The 16861-nt window shown below is 39.5% G+C and overlaps 1 protein-coding gene across 2 annotated transcripts in view; it reads right to left on the bottom strand.

The window, feature by feature from the left end:
• Nucleotides 1-16861, bottom strand: part of LOC127411840 (coiled-coil domain-containing protein 85A-like) — a 54387-nt gene that overhangs the window by 23772 nt on the left and 13754 nt on the right. The window lies entirely within an intron of this gene.

The following is a 16861-nucleotide window of genomic DNA, read 5'->3' as shown; positions in this document are numbered from 1 at the left end:
TGTAGGAAATAACGATGTCTTAACAGCCACACAATAAACTGTACTGTACGAAAAGAACTACATGCAATACAAATAAACACATTTATTTGGACATACATTATAAACATTGTACACAAAAGTTCAGTGTTCTCTGTAAAGCAACTATAAAACAGTATGTATTATAAAAATCACTAGCTGTACAAAATAAATGTAATTGATACTGAATTAATGTCCACACTGTTTTCCAAATCACCTTTTCCCCTTAAGAAGACAAGCACATTCTGCAAAGACACTCCAAAGACAGTGAATTGCAGGCAGGAAAATTGCAGGAAAGAGGAAAATCAGAATACAGTTAATTTCAAACTTCATAAAACATCTCACTACTGAACATGTCTCATCTAATAATTATGGTCTTCCACTGTAGAATTTTTCCATTTAGCATCACAGCATGAAAACAGTTGAAAACATCGTCACTACTCACAGACAGCTCAGGGAAAACACCGTTCCTTTTTTAAACAATAATAATGCCATTTCAAAACATGTGAAGTATTCACAAAAAAAAAAGATGCTAAATAGAAATGAACAAACCCTCAACATTTCAAATGAACTTTCAGCACATGTACACACACCTGTTAGCACAATACAGTAATGCTATCATTTATATGTAATTCATTGTGCTCCATTTCTGGACATCTATCATAGCCGGACCGTAACTGTGGATAATATAATAATTCCTGCCGTTTACTTCTTGCCAATAAAGTGAAAAGAGCACACAATTTATAAGGTGCTATATAAATGTAACATTATTATTATTATTATTATTATTATTATCATCATCATCATCATCATTATTATTATTTAACTAAACAATGGATTCCTATCGTAAAAATTCCTGATAGACTTATGGGACTTTCACCTGTTTGTAGGTTATATTGATTTTATTTAAATGTATTTTAATGTTTCAATTTGTATTTATTATTCACTGCAAAAATGTGTGCTTGACATTTCATATTTTGCTTGACACCTCTTGCCTCCAGAATAATGTTGTTATACATGCACAGACAAACAAAAAGTCTGTTTCATGCAAACATTAATATCTGAAATACCAGGATATTCCGCATATTCCACAGTTAATGTAGCCTACAAATTCAGCTTCATCTGGTAAGAAAAAATAATCAAATAATATTTCTTTAAATAATAATTGTATAATAATAATAATGATTATTATTATTATTATTATTATTATTAGGCTATTATTATGAAAAGGCATATACAAGACATATTTTTGTAATAGAAACTATAAATGTAAGAGTAATACTTAAAAATGGGCGTTTCATTTAGTTTTGATGCATTTCCGGTTTAAGCCCCACACACACCCGGTTCTATCTGAAGACAGATACAGATAATTTTGTCATATGAACAGATACAGATACAAATAAAGATAATGGCTTCAATGCACAACCCTAATGGGAATGCTAACAGATAGCCTTCTCCAGGTATTATAGACCACCTTAGACGGGCCCATGACAAAATGTTATTTAGTAGGAGTATTGTAAGCCAGGTGTTTTCAAATATTTTGATGCCAAGGACCCCTAAATATGATGATCCTCTTGCCAGGGACCCCTCAGACTGCTGTCAGGTCCTTGAATAATGTATAATGTTAGGGCTGCACGATAATGGTTAAATTGATAATCATGATTTTTTTGCTTAACATTTCACGATTACGATTATTCATAATTATTTTTCTGCCCTTTGAGAATTTTATTTTATTTATTTTTTTCATTACAGGGATGCAAGATTTAGACAAAAAAAAAGTTTTTTACTGCTCTGATATCAATTCTAAAAAAAAAAAAAATTGTAAAAACATTTACAATAAACAGCAGCTCTCATGTTGGACAAGGTGTTAAAACTACAAACTAGTCTTAAGCCATTATTCTGATGAGGAAAAAAAAAAGCGCGAAAGAGTGTGTCTATGTGTGTTTATGGTTTCTGTTGACAACAGCTTTGACAGGCTCTGGTGCTCCTTCATAACATGGTAAAATGCTCCCATCTCCTCCTCGGTCCACAAAATCACGGTGCCATGAGTGTATTTTAGATTTTTTAAACACTTTTAATGGCCAAACATACTTGAAATTATGCAATTGAAGAAAATCTGGAGCATTTTTAACACGGTCAGAGCACGTTAACGGTGCGAACGAACTGAACCAATCTCTGAGCAGAGCTATTCTGAACTTCTGTGCATAATACATAATGAGAGCATGAGATGAAAGTCAGTGTCGATCGAGCACAGAACTGCTGTAACTGTGCTGCATACGAAGCTTATTCAGCTTACTTGCGGTCTAATCTTAATGGCTTTTAACCGACAGCACCGTTGAATGAATGGAACTTTTATGGAAAAGGGTCTCAGAACAGTTGAAAGACACCTGATTTTCATCCTTTCTCCATATACAGTCTCTGAATGCAGCATTTTCCTTCTTTCTGATGGGAGCTCGTGTAATCAAAGCGGCACACATACGAGACATACGATACTGAAACTACTGTGACTCTGTATTTCAGCGCGTGCTCGAGAGTGAAACTGATTGGTCAGTGGCGAACTTAGAGAGCATGATTGGTCAAGGAATTGACAAGGGCTTTGGTGCTTGCGATTTGGTCTGTCATCTGTTGACATAATAAATAAATAAAAAATAATAATAAAAGTTTGAAAACCCTTTTTATGACAAGGATATAAATTAGGCTATACTTAGTGGGTTCATGGGCAAAGGGGAATTCTTACGTCAGCTGAAACTGAAACTATCAGGAGTTCAATATCAGGTTCGAATAGTGCATAAATATTAATGTTAATCTTAAACAAAATATAATTGAAGGGGATTGGCTTCAAAGTGAAAAGCTAATGAGAGGAGGAGGAATAGCCCACTGGCCTACTTAACAGGATGTTCTGGGAGGAAAACCTGATCGCTATCTTAAGAGAGTTGTGCTCCATTCCCTTACGAGGAATGAATGAGAATGATTTGCAACTTCACTCCTCTGCCAGGATCCTCCAGTTATTCTGTACTCCCAACTGGACAAGGTCAACTCTTAATGAGCTCTTTTGCAAATAAATCTGAAATCCAGACCTCTCTGACCTCACTGATTTCCTACAGACAAAAGGGGGAAAAGGATCTGTGTAACTCTTTTTTAATATCCTGATGCCCTACGATTTCACAATACACACACTATTTATGCTGTCATGGCGGTACTGTGAAGCACAAAACAATGGGAAGCCATCAGGGAAATCAGGTCAGTTAAGAGATTAAACCTCAATTCGAAAAATGGGGAGATCAAACACTTTACACATTGTTCCTACCCTCAGGGTGTTACAGTATAATAACTATTCAGAGTCAAGGCAGTCTGTCTCCAAGCCACACAGGGACAAACTCTGCTACCATACACAGAGAGCGTGGCTTTTCTGAGGAGAATATTTAGTCTGAGGTAAACAAAACCCCTTTACACAACATAAAATAATAATAATAATAATAATAATAATAATAATAATAAAATAATAATAATAAATTAATATAAATAAATAAATAAATTACTTTCTTAAGAATTTTACATTCTAAATTTTGGCCTTGTTTTCCAGTAAAACAAGATACATTAAATTGAAAAGCAAAATTGTGTAAAATATTAAGACTTTGATTTGAGGGGGACCTGGGTAGCTCAGCGAGTAAAGACGCTGACTACCACCCCTGGAGTTGCGAGTCCAAATTGACCCGGTTGCTAGGGAGGGTAGTGTCACGTTGGTTTAACCTCCTCGTGGTCGCTATAATGTGGTTCTCGCTCTTGTTGGGGCTTGTGGTGAGTTGTGAGTGGATGCCGCGGAGAATAGCGTGAAGCCTCCACACACGCTATGTCTCCGCCGTAACGCGCTCAACAAGCCACGTGATAAGCTGCGCGGTTTGACGTCTCAGATGCGGAGGCAACTGAGATTCATCCTCCGCCACCCAGAGTGAGGCGAGTCACTAAGCCACCACGAGGTCTAGGAGTGCATTGGGAATTGGGCATTCCAAATTGGGGAGAAAAGGGGAGAAAAAAGAAAAAAAAAAAGACTTTGATTTGACTTAAATTAAGTTTATTTATCTTACAGATCTGGCAGATTGATTTTTCTTATTTTATGCATAAACCTCACTAAATTGTGTTAGATTCATGCTTCAGAAAACGATAAGTAGCCTAATTTGCTAATGGGATAAGAAAAATAATCTCAGCTCATGATATATTAAAAAACAACTCTTATTATCTTACATAACTTTGCTTCTCAATTAAATTAATCTTGTTTTAAGGATATTTTTACTGGAAGACAATACTGATTTAGAATTTTACAGTTTAGTATCAGGTTCTGGGAAAAAGGACTCAATTGCAGGGCATGGGATGAGTAAGGGAACTTTATTAATAAAAAAATAAAAAACACAACTGAGCAAAAAGAAAAACAAACTAACAGGAAAGCAACAGACCGAAAAGACTGGAATGCTCTAGAAAAAAAAAAAAAAAACACAAGACAAGCATGCCACAAACACAGAAACATGGCAGAAATATATACACAAAAGGAAACAGGGTACAGGTGAAACACATGCACAATCAGGGGTTAACAAACAAGTAGGAAGAGTGCATGGCACACAGGACAAGAACAGAAAAAAACATGTGCTCAGACTGAGACAGATCCAACATAAGACAACAATACACAGAATAAAAATAAAAAACACAAAAACAACAGGGCAGTCAGGAATGGCAAGCCGAGTTGACTTTTAATCATTCACAGGATATAAATTGTTCAATTTTCAGTAGTTAAAATACTAATTCTTTTTATCAGGAATATAATAGTGAAAACATGAATTTATGATATCAGTAATTACATTTGAAGTAGTAAAATGTTAATTCTTGATATAAAAAATGACATCATCATTCGCAAGAATACACATTCTTGATATCAAAAATTGAATTTCAGCTAGTAAAAACTGTAATTCTTGATATCCGTAACTGCATTTTCACTAGTGTCATCCATTCTTATTCAAAATGCTAATACATATTTCTAAAAATGTAATTCTTAATAGTTGAAATTCCAATTTCACATATCAGCAAAGCACTTCTTTCATTCCTGATATCAAGAATTAGCCCATTTATAGTGAAAATGTAATTATTAATATCAACAGTTCATATCTTGCTAATGATTAAAAGTCAATTTGGCTTGCCATAGTGAGGGCAGAATCCTGACAGTTTAGTAGTATCTGTGTAGGAGATATGGTGGATTTTAGGCCTAAAAATGGCCCAACAGGGCACACAGGGATCAAATGGTAAAGCAGGTGTGGAGGGTATTGGTAAAGCAGGTGTGACAGTATTGGTCACAGCAAGTCTTAAAAAGAGTATTAACTCATTCTCTCACATATACACACTCACACTCTGAGGGAGAATAAGCTGCTCCACTGACCCAGCTTCTAAAACCAATTTCCAAAAAGCACCAGTGTTTATCCCAAAACACAGCAGCGACTCAGATTTTCCATATTTGTCTGTCCCAAATAGAACTGAAGCTGTGTTTCATCACACACATACTGTGCATAAAAAGATGGAACCTTAGATAACTTCAAACCTGCTAACCCAGTAACAGAGACTCCACATCCCTCAAGACCAACTGCAAAGAGCAAAAACACACAAAATGACATTGTTTTCTCTACATGTTTAAGGGCATCATTTTCACAATGGGTTTTAGGGTTTTTCTTAGACACTCTGAAATCAAATGGAGGCCATTTTAAAATAGCATCTCAGAGCTTTTGTGAACAGAATATGAAAACAATCTGATCTAATAAGCAAAGACGGATGGCATAAGCCAAATTTACCCTCAAGCAAAATGCCTGATTAAATACAATAAAGCTTAGCCCAGCATTAATTTCAATGTTGGTCCAAGCTGGTTACTACTAGCCAAGATGTCTACCAGCAAATCTTATCTTTGACCAGCATGGTCTCTCTGCTGAAGCTGGTTAACCTTGTTGGTAAAGCACTCCAGCATTCTGTGCCGGGGACCAGCACCTATAACACAACATACTGTATGCTAATCTTTTAAGCAGGGAATTCATAGAGAGTCAGAGTGGAGATGAGATATGGTGTAGTAGTGTGAATCAGCTGATGTTGTCACCATGGGTGTTCTGAAAAGTCTATTGTAACTCAGGCATCTCAAGGTTGCATGATTGGCGTTTGCCACTGGCTGAAGCTGTATGGCTGACATTATGACCTCGCTGTGACGCCTCCCTGATGAGGAGTTCCACACACACTCCTATAAATAACCACAAACAGCCTGAGTCTCCAGCCTCAGAGAAATTAGTCTTTTTTTCCAGCTCATGTGATTACAACAGGAGCTTAGAATGAGGAGGAAAAGCATTAAAGCAATGTGGCCTGTGGCATAGGCTGAATTACACTAATACTTATCACACAGGGCTGTTCAGTATGTACACTTCCATCCATCCATCTCTTCCTGCGGTTCTAAAGATTGTAATTCGCAGATATGATGAAATATTTATCAGCATAAATTGAAAAAGGGGTCATTTAGTGTGGCTGTATTTTCCAAACTCAGTCAGCACATTATGAATTTCAAAATGTGCGTCAGGTCATGCATTCAGATGATTTATAAAGAGTGCAGTAGCACTGTTTATGCTGAAGAGAGTCCATAAATACCCACATCTAGCTGCCTGCATGCTGGCCTCCTCCCATATGGAGCACTGCTCAGTTTAAGGTTTCTCCCTCAGTATAACCTCGCTCAACTGCATTATCTGCTCTGTTTTGTTATTTACTTGTGTTTGGGTTGGGGAGATGGCAAACGAGGGTCTGTCTTCTCAAAAAACATTTTCTTAATCAATATTTTTGTCTTGTTTTCCAGGTAAATTATGTAAGAGTTTTTTTCGGAGAATATATCTTGAATGAAGTCTATTTTTCTAACCCACTGTGTATTTTGTTCTTTTTGTTTTAAGCATAAATCTAACGAGATTTTGCGAAAACAACTGAAAACAACTCTTAATATCTTACAATTTTCTCAATTGTGCTCAATTGTTTTAAGAATGTTTAGATATTTTGACTGGAAGACAAGATAAAAAAAATACTGTTTTTTTTTCTGCAGTGTGGGCGCTGCTCTGTCTCTAAGCTGTGTTTCTGTGCTAGTCAGTCTCCTTTATTGCCGTGTGTGTGTGTGTATACCATGTTTATACTACATTTTTGGGACCAAATATCCCCACAAGTATAGTAAAACCTGAGAAAACCTACCTTGTGGGGACCAGCCAGCGGTCCCCAAGAGGGAAATGGCTTATAAACATACTAAATGATGTTTTTTTGAAAATGTAAAAATGCAAAAAGGTTTCTCTGAGAGTTAGGTTTAGGGGTTGGGTCGGGGTTAGGGGATAGAAATTAGCGTTAGATCTGTATAAAATCCTCTATGGAAGTCTATGGAGAGTCCCCACAATGATATAAACACATGGTGTGTGTGTGTGTGTGTGTGTGTGTGTGTGTGTGTGTGTGTGTGGGCAGGTTTGGGTGGTTTACGAGGAATTTGTTTTAGGTGTGTATTTTTGTGTGTGTGTAAATAGCTGTCCACTTGAAAAAGTAGTTGAATCACAGAAGAGTGACTTCATCTGAGTGGGTTTTCTAAAGGCTGGAAACAAAAGTGAAGCCTTGACACACTGCAGAAGGAGCTAGAAGGAGAAAAATCCAGTATACTGATTTTAAACACACACACACACACACACACGCAAACACAAAGAAGGATGATTGTGTTATATGACTCACAAGCTGACACTGACTACTGCCTATGCATCACATTGAGCATTGAGTCAAAACCTTAAATATGACAGAAATAATTTTTTTTCAGTCCTTTCATTAAAGTGATAGTTCACCCATTCCTCACCTTCATGTTGTTCCATACCCGAATATGACTTTCTTTCCTCTGTGGGACACAAAAATTGCCACTTCTCCCATTCAATGACGTGAAAAAGACTGAATGGCGACATCCCCTTATGTTATATGATGATCATATAATTTTCATTTTTGGATTAATTATACACTATATTGCCAAAAGTATTCGCTCATCTGCCTTTAGACGCATATGAATTTAAGTGACATCCCATTCTTAATCCATAGGGTTTAATATGACGTCGGCCCACCCTTTGCAGCTATTACAGCTTCAACTCTTCTGGGAAGGCTTTCCACAAGGTTTAGGAGTGTGTTTATGGGAATTTTTGACCATTCTTCCAGAAGCGCATTTGTGAGGTTAGACACTGATGTTGGACGAGAAGGCCTGTCTCACAGTCTTCGCTCTAATTCATCCCAAAGGTGCTCTATCGGGTTGAGGTCAGGACTCTGTGCAGGCCAGTCAAGTTCTTCCACACCAAACTCGCTCATCCATGTCTTTATGGACCTTGCTTTGTGCACTGGTGCGCAGTCATGTTGGAACAGGAAGAGGCCATCCGCAAACTGTTCCCACAAAGTTGGGAGCATGGAATTGTCCAAAATCTCTTGGTATGCTGAAATATTCAGAGTTCCTTTCACTGGAACTAAGGGGCCAAGCCCAGCTCCTGAAAAATAACCCCACACCATAATCCCCCCTCCACCAAACTTCACAGTTGGCACAATGCAGTCAGACAAGTACCGTTCTCCTGGCAACCGCCAAACCCAGACTCGTCCATCAGATTGCCAGATGGAGAAACGTGATTCGTCACTCCAGAGAACACGTCTCCACTGCTCTACAGTCCAGTGTCGGCGTGCTTTACACCACTGCATCCAACGCTTTGCATTGCACTTAGAGATGTATGGCTTGGATGCAGCTGCTCGGCCATGGAAACCCATTCCATGAAGCTCTCTACGCACTGTTCTTGAGCTAATCTGAAGGCCACATGAACTTTGGAGGTCTGTAGCGATTGACTCTGCAGAAAGTTGGCGACCTCTGCGCACTATGCGCCTCAGCATCTGCTGACCCCGCTCTGTCATTTTACGTGGCCTACCACTTCGTGGCTGAGTTGCTGTCATTCCCAATCGCTTCCACTTTGTTATAATACCACTGACAGTTGACTGTGGAATATTTAGTAGCGAGGAAATTTCACGACTGGACTTGTTGCACAGGTGGCATCCTATCACAGTACCACGCTGGAATTCACTGAGCTCCTGAAAGCGGCCCATTCTTTCACAAATGTTTGGAGAAGCAGTCTGCATGCCTAGGTGCTTCATTTTATACACCTGTGGCCATGGAAGTGATTGGAACACCTGAATTCAATTATTTGGTTGGGTGAGCGAATACTTTTGGCAATATAGTGTACCTTTAACTCAAACCTGCCATCGGAATCAGTTCTCAAAAATATTCATAAGTCATTACTAACTTTTAAATTTGTCAGTACTTTCCAAAGAACATCTGATCAGTGTATTAATTAGATGAAATAGTTGTAGACATGTTTTGGTGGCATTTTGTCAGTCTGATCTATGGTACAGTTGTTCAACATGAAGCTGTACACCCTTTTGATCAGTTCAGTAGTTCACAAGTTAATGTAATCCTGCCATGAGGATTGTTTGGCTCGCTGTCCCTGGAGGAGGGCTCGAGGCTCGACACTTGACCCGAGCTCGAATACCCCCTGGACTTGTTGAGTTATTAAAGAATAGATGGGAGGATTTGGGGTGGCGGAGGGATGCTGGAGGAATTGTCGCAGCATGGATGTAAGCAGCTGTTTATATACTCTTACTCTGGTGATGTGATTGGTCGAATTAAATGAACATGCTCCTCCAGAACGTTGTTATGAAACTCCATTTCAGTAGTTCGCAAGTTAATGTAATCCTGCCATGAGGATAGTGTAAATGTGTTTGGCTCACTGTCCCTGGAGAAGGGCTTGAAGCTCGAGACTTAACTCAAGCTTGAATACCCCCCAAAACAAGCCAAGGCTGGGCACCGAGTGTGGGGGGGGGTATCTGAGACTGGGTGTGAGAGAGCCCTTACTGCGATTCGAATGGGAGATCCCGTGCTGCGTTTGAACGGAAAAGCCCTCACTGCAATTCGAATTGGAGAGCCCACAGCCTGGACATGGTGACACTCACTGCATTCGAACGGGAGAGCCCTTACTGCGATTCAAACGGGAGAGCCCGTGCTGCGTTTGAACAGGAGAGCCATACTGAGTTTGAATGGGAGAGCCGCACTGTGTTTGAAAGGAAGAGCCATACTGCATTTTAACAGGAGAGCTGTACTGCATTTGAATGGGAGAGCTGTACTGTGATTCGAATGGGAGTGCCCAAGGCCTGCATGTGGTGATTCTCACTGCATTCGAACGAGAGAGCCTGTGCTACATTCAAATGAAGTGATTAAAGATGCTTAAAAAGTGAACCATCCCCCTCTTTGCGATATGAACAGGCTGAATCCTCAAGCGCAGAACCGCACTGCATTTAGTGGGAGAGCAAACGATTCATGTCAGAATGGTTTATGCTGTATTTTACTGAACTCGCTCAATGCAACGAATGGTTGAATCCGCAGGCATGGGCCCGCACAGCATTCGATGGTAGAACACTTGATTAATGTGAAAGTGATATATGCTGCATTTTAAAAGAACTCCCTATGCGAAGTGAATGGGCTGAATCCTCAAGCAAGGGACCACACAGAGTTTAACAGGAAGAGCCCGTGTTTTCATGTGAAAAGTTTACACTGCAAATAAACGAGATCTCACTCTGTGATACGAATAGGCTGCGAGAGTCGTCAAGCATGGCATTCAACTGGAGGGTGTATAGTAGGCTATATTCGAATGAAATATGCATTCGAAAATGCAGGCTTATGGTGAACTGTACGCATGGCCTGAAAGACATTCTGTGGTTGTGGCATGTGAACGCTGCATTTGCACTGCTTCGGAGATGTATTGAGCCAATAGCAGGGGTGCCGCGGTTGCAGTGTCACCAATCTTGAGCACACTGCCCGAGTAGAGGATTTGTGGTGAGGTTCCGGGGTTGTACAATTGAGTTAGAGGAGAACAGGACTTGCAGTTGCATAGTCGGGACTTGTTACAGCTATGGTGAGGCATAGAAGAAAGGTGCTTCAGCAGAAGCATGGTAAAATGCTGAGGCTGCAGTGGGTTGGTATTAGAGTCATTAATGAATATGACCAAAGAAAACTGAAGCGGACGGACATAGATCGCGTTGGTCCACAACTAACATTGTGACTAGACGGTGCTCAAGGTTGGGCTGGCATCTGCATTCTGTTGAGATAACGGTATAGCCCAGCACACTGAAAGTGGGTGTACATTGTTGGAAACATTGGAAGCAGGGCTACCACTACTTGCTGCTTCCTATATGGATGGGTTTATGGATAATATAACATTTACTGATAATGTAAACAGTAATAGAGTTGTGTTCAAAAGTTTGCATACCCTGGCAGAAATTGTGAAATTTTGGCATTGATTTTGAAAATATGACTGATCGTGCAAAAAAAAAAACTGTCTTTTATTTAAGGATAGTGATCATATGAAGCCATTTATTATCACATAGTTGTTTGGCTCCTTTTTAAATCATAATGATAACAGAAATCACACAAATGGCCCTGCGTGTAAAAGTTTATATACCCTTGAATGTTTGGCCTTGTTACAGACACACAAGGTGACACACACAGGTTTAAATGGCAATTAAAGGTTAATTTCCCACACCTGTGGCTTTTTAAATTGCAATTAGTGTCTGTGTATAAATAGTCAATGTTTGTTAACTCTCACGTGGATGCACTGAGCAGGCTAGATACTGAGCCATGGGGAGCAGAAAAGAACTGTCAAAAGACCTGCGTAACAAGGTAATGGAACTTTATAAAGATGGAAAAGGATATAAAAAGATATCCAAAGCCTTAAAAATGCCAGTCAGTACTGTTCAATCACTTATAATTTAGTGGAAAATTCAGGGATCTCTTGATACCAAGCCAAGGTCAGGTAGACCAAGAAAGATTTCAGCCACAACTGCCAGAAGAATTGTTCGGGATACAAAGAAAAACCCACAGGTAACCTCAGGAGAAATCCAGGCTGCTCTGCAAAAAGACGGTGTGGTTGTTTCAAGGAGCACAATACGACGCTACTTGAACAAAAATGAGCTGCATGGTCAAATTGCCAGAAAGAAGCCTTTACTGTGCTAATGCCACAAAAAAGCCCAGTTACAATATGCCCGACAACACCTTGACACATCTCACAGCTTCTGGCACACTGTAATTTGGAGTGATGAGACCAAAATAGAGCTTTATGGTCACAACCATAAGTGATCTGTTTGGAGAGGGGTCAACAAGGCCTATAGTGAAAAGAATACCATCCCCACTGTGAAGCATGGTGGTGGCTCACTGATGTTTTGAGAACTCTAAAGGCACGGGGAATCTTGTGAAAATTGATGGCAAGATGAATACAGCATGTTATCAGAAAATACTGGCAGACAATTTGCATTCTTCTGCACGAAAGCTGTGCATGGGATGCTCTTGGACTTTCCAGCACGACAATGACCCTAAGCACAAGGCCAAGTTGACCCTCCAGTGGTTACAGCAGAAAAAGGTGAAGGTTCTGGAGTGGCCATCACAGTCTCCTGACCTTAATATCATCGAGCCACTCTGGGAAGATCTCAAACGTGCGGTTCATGCAAGACGACCAAAGACTTTGCATGACCTGGACCAAGACGAATGAGCAGCTATACAACCTGCAAGAATTTGGGGCCTCATAGACAACTATTACAAAAGACTGCATGCTGTCATTGATGCTTAAGGGGGCAATACACAGTATTAAGAACTAAGGGTATGCAGACTTTTGAACAGGGGTCATTTCATTTTTTTCTTTGTTGCCATGTTTTGTTTTATGATTGTGCCATTCTGTTATAACCTACAGTTGAATATGAATCCTATAAGAAATAAAAGAAATGTGTTTTGCCTGCTCACTAATGTTTTCTTTAAAAATGGTACATATATTACCAACTCTCCAAGTGTATGCAAACGTTTGTGCACAACTGTATGTAAAATATGCATTTGCAGAAACACCTAGTATTAAATGGTGCTGGTGACTGGGGTAACAGGCAAATAGTTGAGCCAGGATCATAAAAGGGGATCCCCTGTAAAAGCACTTCTTTCAGGAAGACTCGCAGACTTGAGTGAAATTTAAGATGACATTTATTTGATGAATATAAAACAGAAATGTAATGTCCCTCTAAGCCCCATCTGGCTGTCCAAAGAAGTTGTACTCAGAACCGTCATATCCTGCCAGAGATAGGAAGCAGGGGCGAGGAGCCTACCCCCGTGCAGGACGGGACTCAACTGGTAGTGGTGGGGTGGTGGAGGTTGCCATGTTAGCACACTGAAATGCAATGTGATAGATTGTGAGCAGACTTATAAGACATAGGCTTACATGTGATTGGCTAGGTGTTACCTAGCTAATGGTGCGATGATTTACAGCTGCTAGTCTTCCCGTTAGAACTACACTGCGCTTACATTTCTAGGAAGATATTTTGAACTTTGAGTTTGTTTGTTTTTTTGTTTTGTTTTATGTTGTTTTTCATGATTAGGTGTTGCAAGACACCTGCGAACAACCGCTTGTTGAGGAGACATAAATAAATGTTGCATCAGCAGACACCTTAAACTTAATTGTTTGCTAGATTAAATATCTGGAACATACTGGATGTGAAGCAATGTCAGGATACATGCTTGCATTTGCAATCCTACAACATCATTTAAAGTTGGCACCTGAAACTAAGTACCAAGATGAATACCATAGTCTGATTTTTATTTAACTTAAGCGTATGGTTTGGAGCTTTGTAGGTTGTTCTCCAACGTAATGTGAGTAACTCTCTATTGCTGGCACAGGGTGACTCGTCTCATTTTGATGAGGAAGTATGAAATCGTTTGGAGTTTGTGCCTGAGAATTGGATTTAATAGATACAATATGAGCGCCATTTGCAGTAGTGTGTTGAATAAATATGACTTATTTATATTGATAATCTGTAATTAATTCTACAGAAAACGATGAAGTGAAATGTGAATCCGAATCATCCGGTGCAGATTTCAACCCGTTACTTTAAGCTTGAGTGGAGCGCAAGATTATGACAGATTGTTGAAACACTTTAAAGTCATGCAGCAATTAGGTTCTATGGTCAAGCTTGTTAAGAGTTTTCAATCTAATGATTCGGGTAAAAGTAGAGAAGACTTGTCAGTAAAATGAAAATTATGAATTGATTTCACCTGCGTGAAACGTTTGTCCTGGGCGGGAGGAGAGAAAGTCATGTTATAGTCTAGAGATGAATCAAAGTTTGTAGAAGCGTTTGCTTCATAGTTATCGGAGCTGCGTGGCAAGCTCGAATGCTGCGAGGAGGCGAGACGCATTTGTAGAATGATTCATGAACGAGTTGTGACGCGGAGTGCGACCCATCACTTGCGGAGCCGAATTCAGCTCGAAAGGAAGTTCTCTTGTTGCATGATTGCCCCTGTGTTCCAAATAAATCACATTCCGAAGGGCACTTTGAAGGGAGAACATTCATGATAGTCATGTTGGAAGATAACTTCAAATTGGAATTTCTGAATATAAAGACTTCAAAGTGAGTTCTGAATTTTTTGAGTCCACCACTTCTTAGCCCTCAAAATATCTCATGCTTGATAGTGTTGGGCCTCATGTATTCAGATAGAAGACAAAAAAAAAACACAGTCGTAAAAACCTAACTCAAGCCCCCACATACCAGGTCGTAAATCTTACTGATAAAAATCGCACCAAAATCAAACAAAGGGAGTCCAAAACAGACTACAAATCCCATGAAGCCTTGCTCACTAAAGGATCGAACTCTCAACTCCTATTGGATGAGGCACACAACAGAATGTCCCTCAAACCATGACATCATCGGGAGTAGAAATACCTCTGAAATGCTTCCGGGATTTGCTTCCAGCAACTTTGTTCGCAGTGTATAGACGCAGCTTGCAACCTCGTGGCACAAGGAAGTAACGTCCGACTTGAAACTGTGGCCATACAATCTCCATCTCGCTGGACGAGTTGAGATTACTCTGTGTTCAACCGAAAACTCTAACGGATCTGAAGGAGACCGCCGAGCAATCCGCATCTTCATCCGTTTGCCTGCAGAAGTGAAGAGATTAAAGATTTCTCTTCCATCTTCAATCAAGTCGACATTTCTGATTTCTCCGCCAGCCCGCCGAGAATCAGCAGCCGTACCGCCCGCAGACAGAGTGAGGAAACGGCCTCCCATCATCACCCGAGCCTCAAGGAACCCGGTTGGAGTTAAAGGATGTATGAACACACATTCTGCATCCTCATGCAATTCAAGTAAGAGGTTTTATGTCTGGGTAGAGATAGAATATTATAGTGTGTTATTCTTGTGTTTCAAGGTTTTTGCTTATACAGTTTATGGACTGCCATGTCCGCTCATTATTAATTATCACAAATTTGTTTTGCTGTATTGTGGTCCAACTAAATTGGACTGTTGTGCATTTTCGCCATCGCGGGTGAGACCGGCAAACTGAGTTTATCCATTAAAGAGTCAAAGAACGCGGGACTTTTACGAGCCGTCCACCGCGTCTCTGAGCGATAAACTAACAGTTGCTTTCTCTCCTACGATTGCGAAATCGGCTTTAGGGCCGTCACTTTATTCTCTCTCTCTCTCTCTCTCTCTCTCTCGTACTAACCACACACACACACACACACACACACACACACACACACACTCGCTCTCACACACACACACCTTCATGTGTTATAGAATTATTTTGATTTCCATATCTAATCATATCACTGTTTAGTTTGTAGTTGTAAGTCGGAAGTTTATTGACTGCATTGTATTAATTATTAATTGATATTACTGCATAAATAAACTTTGTTTATATTACAAATAGAAGTGTTTTGGTTTGTTTTGCATACACCTGTGTCATGCTGATGTGATGTCAGTGCTCGGATTCAAGCCTTCATTCATTGTTTTTTTTCCCGAAAATCGATATTCTTCGGATGTCAATTTTCCTAAGAAAACAATCTAATATTGAGACTGTTATACTATCTGGTTATTAGTCCCTGATTCCAGGGTGGTGATGTTAATTCTTATTAATATTCTGTTGATTTTTGATAATTGATAATTATCTTTGATGATTGTTGAATTTGAATGATCAATAAGCTTGTGTTAATTTTAATTAATGTTTCATCGATGTTAACAATTAATGATTATCTTTGATAATTGTTGATTTAAAGGATTAAAAAAGCTAACATTGATTCTCATCAATGTTCTATTGATTTTAATAATTAATAATTATCTTTGATAATTATTAATTATTGCTAATAACCAAACCCACTCCTAAACGTAGCGCACTACATTTACTGGAGCCCCATATGAGGTTTTAATGAGTTAGATTCAATTAATTAATTTAAATATTAATTAATAACTAAAGAAATAATTATTAATTATTTCTGATAGTAACACTGATCTAAACAACCAGTAAAGCCCTACAATAGTAAAGTCTTCGAAGGGAATAGGGCATGGGAATGATCACTGAATGGAACACACCCCAAACAAGCTGCACGGTGAGGTAATCAGGATGACAGGAATCACTTGTGCGGGAGAACCGGATTGAAATGCTGGAGTGCGTTGGAATAATGTTTGAATTACATTTTTAATCTTTTGATTCCCTCGCGTTAAATTAAAGCTGTAATAGAGCTCAAGTGGCATGAAGCCAGAGCAATGCCCATTCGCTCCGGGCAGAAAAATAGGTTGAGAGGACCTGTGTACAGCCATAGGGGGCAGTATGACAGGTTTACAGTGAAGCAGTGGCCTGTGCGGAGGCAGCCTCAATGCCAGGTCAGCTTCAGTGAGGAAAGATGAGAATAAAAGAAAGACAGTGCAAAAGCAATGGTTAAATTGC

Source organism: Myxocyprinus asiaticus, chromosome 21 (assembly GCF_019703515.2).
Source record: "Myxocyprinus asiaticus isolate MX2 ecotype Aquarium Trade chromosome 21, UBuf_Myxa_2, whole genome shotgun sequence".
NCBI lineage: Eukaryota > Metazoa > Chordata > Actinopteri > Cypriniformes > Catostomidae > Myxocyprinus > Myxocyprinus asiaticus.
This window is presented reverse-complemented; position numbering and strand designations above follow the sequence as displayed.